Source organism: Pelmatolapia mariae, linkage group LG16_19 (assembly GCF_036321145.2).
Source record: "Pelmatolapia mariae isolate MD_Pm_ZW linkage group LG16_19, Pm_UMD_F_2, whole genome shotgun sequence".
Lineage (NCBI taxonomy): Eukaryota > Metazoa > Chordata > Actinopteri > Cichliformes > Cichlidae > Pelmatolapia > Pelmatolapia mariae.
Window position 1 is genome coordinate 57,951,948 of NC_086241.1, and position 6,000 is coordinate 57,957,947.

A 6,000-nucleotide genomic window follows, 5' to 3' on the forward strand; every position below is an offset into this window, starting at 1 on the left:
TTAGGTCACATTAGATGCATGTGTGGCGTGTTAGTTTGAATGGGTTTGTACTGAACAATGTTGTTTTCACACATTGGAAAGAAGGTAGTACATCATGTAGTATATCAGTTCAGACAAAGAGCAATTTCGCTGACAGACTTCATGGAAAAAGAAATCATGAATCACAGTTTTCTGTGCTTCTTTTTCCCGTGTGTTCGATTTTGGGTTTCTGCTGATATAGCTGAGAAAAATATAGAAGTATGCATTCCAGCATGTGAGAATCAGCGTCCTCATTCAGTCGCTGTTTGGTCACATACTGGGTGCATAAGTGCAAAATTAACACAGTGACAATAACAGGATACAGGATCGGGATAAACTAGGGCTGATACACCAACACAAGAGCAAAGAACTAGCTGCTCTGCGTACATCAGAGAGGCTACAGCTGGCCAATCTACATGCTCACAATACACCTGCATGAGTAGACATAGCTGGTTACTTATCAGTAACAAGATATACAAGGGGAAAAGAAGAGGTGTAGGTGAAACCAAAAGAAGAAAGTCCTCTATTACCTGTACAAATCAGTGCTTTCCTATATTGAGCAGAGTTCACCAGTGATAACAATCTATTTAGACACACATCAGCACAACAGGTAGATTGATAAAAAAAAATTACCCCATAAAATGTTTTATTTTATTACTTTGTTATGCAAAAGTATAAACTCCCAGTTGGCAAAGCTTTAACTAAACGCAAAGTCGCCTAGTACTGGCCAATCAAAAAGCTACTGCAGCTGCTTACGTCTTAAATGTCCCACTATCACATAATCACCTGGTGACAGATAACAAGTAGTGATGATGCCACAAAAAACAAAAAAAGTATGGTCTGTTGCTGGTACTATGATTTCCTGACCTTTTATGAACATTTCTGATTATTTGCTAATTTTGCTCATTGTGAAAGTGAATCGTATACTTTGAAAGACAAGATGCACATTTTTATGACGTGAAAAGAACAGCCACAAAACACGATAATAACTATAATACCAATCACAAAGACTCCTAGACTTTTCATGGGTATTCTGGGCAATGACTCATGTCATCACACACTCGTAAACTGAATGTGGGTTAGAAAATACACAGATTTATTGTTCTTCCTAGAATTGCTATCGCGGTGCACAGCAGTTAGACCTGCTAAATATTAACAAGTAAAGATCTAAGAATAAAGAAGAAAATCTTTTGAAGTCTTTTGTGACAACCTGTGTGTTGTTATAAATTTCACATAAGCTTGGTGCCAGTACTGCCTTTACTGGAGATTATGTATCGGAATTTCAGGAGCGGGACCACGCCTCCAAACACGCTCCTTCCGGTTCTCATCTATATAGTTTCCCCCAGTTCTGCAAGCTGTTCATTCTCATTTACGTGCCCCACCCTCCCTCCCCTTTTCAATTCTTTAACTTCTTCACTTCTATTTAGTACACGGGGATCTGCCAGGCCCGGGAGCCGTCGCCAGTCCCCTTCGAGGCCTTCCCCAAACCGCAGCTCAAGTCATGTCCAAGCATTCACCTTTACCTACTAAAACGCTGTCAAACCTAAATGAGGATGTGGGCCCAGCTAGTGAAATTCTTATTGAAACTCCTTCACATTGATCATCCACTGGAATCTGGTTCCTTTTCTCTGTTGATATCACAAGTTACTTTCTTTTGTTCTGGTTTGTTTTGGGGGGTTTTTTCCAGGATATATATTTCCATCCCTTGTATTTCATCCTTAAATAAAAGTTTCTGAATGAAGATTTTAATTGATTTTTGCCAGCTATCACCCCCCTTTTGCCTTCAGCACAAAGCAGTCTGGCCAATTTTTCTTTGACTTCCTGCATCAACAAGGAATCCTCTCACAGAGAACTGCTAGTCACTGGGTATTTTGTCTTTTTCAGACCATACTCTGTAAACCCTAGAGATGGTTGTGCAGGGAAATCCCAGTAGATGTGCAGATACTGAACTACTCAGACCAGGCTGTTTGGCATTAAAAGTAACTTAAATCACCTTTCTTCTCTATTCTAACACCCGGTTTGAACTTCAGCAGGTCTACATGCCTAAATACGCTGCCATGTGATCAGCTGATTAAATGAAAGTGGTCGTGAGTGCATACATTTAAATATTTGTATTGAATGGTACAGCTTTTTTCCTTTCCCATAAGGGAATCTCCCTGATTTCCCAAATCCATTTAGAAAATCTTTGAATGTATTTTTCAAATCTTTTTGAAAAATTTTGGGTGGAGTTCTTCATCCTTCATAAGACGTTTGATTTAACTTTAACTTTAGAGTAAACGTTGCATGATCTGATAAAGTCCTTGCTCCAAAAGTGCACAGTATCTTTATAAAGATGTAATCTAGCCTCCTATATGGAGTAACAGATACAGTCTTTAGTGGTAATGTTTTCCATATATCTATAAGTAGAAGTGACTGTTTTTTCTCAGCCTTGTGAGTTCCAGCTATTGAATCCACACAGGACCTACGGGCCAAGTAAAAGTCTGATTATGATTCCTTTTCCTTCTGTCTTTATCAACTTTATCATCTGAGTCACACATTCATGACCTCCCTCTAGAGGACAATAAACATTAGTCAGAGATGTTTCAGCTTTTTTCTACAAACAAAACAAATCTTACTTCCTTATCCCCTGTGCAGCTTATCTTTTGTAAAAGGCATGTGGACTTGCGATCATAGAAGCAATCTGTTTCTGAGTTAGGCAAGGACAGACATTCTTGTGCATATTCAAGTGATTAAAGAAACTATTTAATATAGGTATTAAACAGATCTAAACTTTCTACAAGGGAGTGAGTGGAAGATGTGCTGTGTTATAGCTGAGAACTTAAGGCGGAGCAAATTTAACACTTAACTATCTTTGCTTCGTGATTATCAGTTAGAATTAGGACAAAGATAATTAACTACATGTTTAACAAGGGGAAAATCCCAAATATTTACTGTTTCCTACTTTCCATATGTGAGGATCTGCTTATGTATATGAGAACAGACGAAATAGTACTAGAAAACAAAAAATCTCTACCTGTCTTTCTGTTTCTTTGACCATAAACACCTCCCATGTGATCGGGAGTTAAGAAGCCAAACCTGGCACAGAGGTAAACCTTGGGCCCCTGAATCGTCTTATCCAAATTAGATATTATTGTGTCATCATGTTACCCAGCAACCACCTAACAATGGAGCTAAAATGACCCATTTTTAGCATTTATGCACCTATAAAACTTTATAAAAGCATTGTATAATTTGTATTTCATGATAATAACATCTCATCTACAACCATTTTTGAGTTGAACCACACATCATATTATACCATCACACTGCCTGACAACAATAACATAGCTAGGGACTAAAATGGCCTGATTCCAGCACCTACAACACCCTATGAAAGGATCCTATTGTTTAAATTTTATGACAATAACGTCTCATTTGTGTCCCCAAAATTTGAATTATAATATCTAAATATGTAAATAAAGCACTGCAATAATATATTACACATTGTTGTCCAGCACAGGAGATAGAAATATAAATTTTATATTTATATTGTAAGGTAAAGCTTGCTTATATTTGAAAGGTGCCCTAAATGTGCTCTAAAAGGAGCATTTATGACTAGAATATTTGAAAAGCCCTCGAGTTGCTTCAGTATATCATTTTTAATGGACAGCAAAATGACGAGTTCACAGAGTGCAAGCTAATATATTGTTAAACCGCCTCTAGCTGTTGTGACAGCGCTCAACCGTCGAAGCACTGACAAGATCAATTTCTGAACAGCTGATAGTTTGCGGTTCCAAATATGAATTGTTTCTCCCAAAGGTCTTTGGTTTCTGTACGAAATATCTCTGTACACTTTTTAAGGTACGATGCACCACAACCACCAATAAACTTAAGTATTTTATTACATTCATTATTTTCTTACACCAGGAATTTCACATTTGACCACACAGAAGCAACAGCACTGAGTTTGTGAAGCCAAGAAGTCGAATCTATCCAGAACCAAAGCTAAAGGTTTTATTTTCCAACAATCTGCCTGTCAACTTCACAAAATCTCTTATGTCATGTCTCTCCAGTGATCTCTCACCTGCACACACTGACACAGACAGGTGCAGCTTTAGTCTCGAGACCCAGTCGGGTTGATTGTGTCTTGACAACCGTCTTCCCTCCCTCCCTCATTTTTCACCTTATCTCCACAAACATGCACTTTACCTTTTATCTGCGTCTTTAAGAGCCTTTAGCATTTCACATCTGTTCCGACAAACTCCAATAAACACTATCAAATGCTTCCCATATCAACGTCAATCACCTGCTGTTAGTCTGAATAAACAAGCGAAGAAGACTTTGGCCTGAAAGCATAACGGTAAACTGGGGTTAAAGTACTCCAAATTAAGAACAGGCACTATAAAGAGGAAAGTACCCTTTAATCTGCTCCGTCTAATCTATCTTCAGCCTGCACTAACCCAGCCTTTGTCACAAGTATTCATGTGTGTGCCTAATATGAAAGAATGAGAATGTATGAGAGAGTACACGATGGATCACTGAATCATTTATTGACTTTGCACAAGCGAGCACATGTGAATTTCTTTAGATGATATTGAGCCTTTGGAATTAACTTACAGAGGCTCTCAATTGTCCCCAATGACGAGGCCACACACTCAGAGCGCGCCACACACTTAACACGGAGGCTGCAATCATGGAAGAGTTTCCCAGGTTAAGAGGGGTCCAGATGGCCTGGGGGATGCTCAGATGGACCACATTCTTGAGAAAATTTAAACCTGCCAGGACATTTTTTAAGATTTGGGTGGTCTGGCAGAGTAATGTCGAGCAGGCAAAGACGCAGAAACGCACCAACTGTCGGCGAGGTACGATGAGCAGACATCAAAGCAGTCGGGCGCCCGGTGGAAAGTGACCCGCAGTCCAGTCTGGCTAAGTCTGTCACCCTGAGCACTCCGGACCTGCTAAGATCACAGCCGCACTGTCAGAGATCTGCTTCACGCCATCCCAGAGGAGTAATGCTCGAATGCTCACATTCCCAGCAGCCCAGAATCCCAGTCAAGGTCGCACGGTGACACCTGCTGAACACGGCTCGCGGAGAGGGTTATGTGCAGGAGAGTGTGAACTCTTAACCCTGTAACCCTGTGACCTTTGCAGCGCCATTTTGGCCTTTCTTTAAACAGCTGCAGGGGACTGATCACAGCTTTCCTTTGAGACCTAACTATTGTATAAAATCAATTATGAAAAATGAATTTTCCAAATGAATGATATTTAAGAGCTGTATGTATATTTAAACAGTTTTGAGATGGAGTTAATCTGGATTCATTGCAGGCAATGTGTTGCTCCCATAAAACTGTAGATACTCATCAGAGCTATGGGAGTTATGTGCTTGAGGTACAATCAAAGCTCATTACTGATCGCCTAAGCAGTACTCTGTGTGTAGTGCTTATTAGCATGCATGCTAATATGCTAAATTAGAGTGGGAAAATAATAAAAAAGGCTTCTGCCCAAAAACAGAATAAAGGCGCTACAGAATCGTCGCCCTTTTGGTTTTGGGGTGGGAAAAAATGGTTTTCATTGGATTTGTTTTGGAAACATTATCAAATATTATGGTAGAAACCTAAAAGAAACACAACCACATCATCTTTTGTGGCTAAGGTGAAAGACTGGAAAAAATACATTAATATGGGATATTACTCACTGCCATATATTTCACTTTGAGTTTGTTTTCCTCTGAATTTCCTTCCTCAAAATTTGTGGCTGACATGACAACAGGATTCCTTGCAATCAGCATTACCACTTAGCCCCGCTGGTTTCCCAGTCATTGTCTAGACCTGGTAATCTTGGCTCCATGTGATCCTGACCATGTTGTTTTCCAGGGAAATTAAGGGAATGAGGTCAGTGATGAACTCACAAACAATGAGACAGACCTGGTTACTCACTCTGCCTTTGCACGGCCATTCACACAGCACACTGCTACTGCAGAAAACCCCCAAACCTGTAATTCCA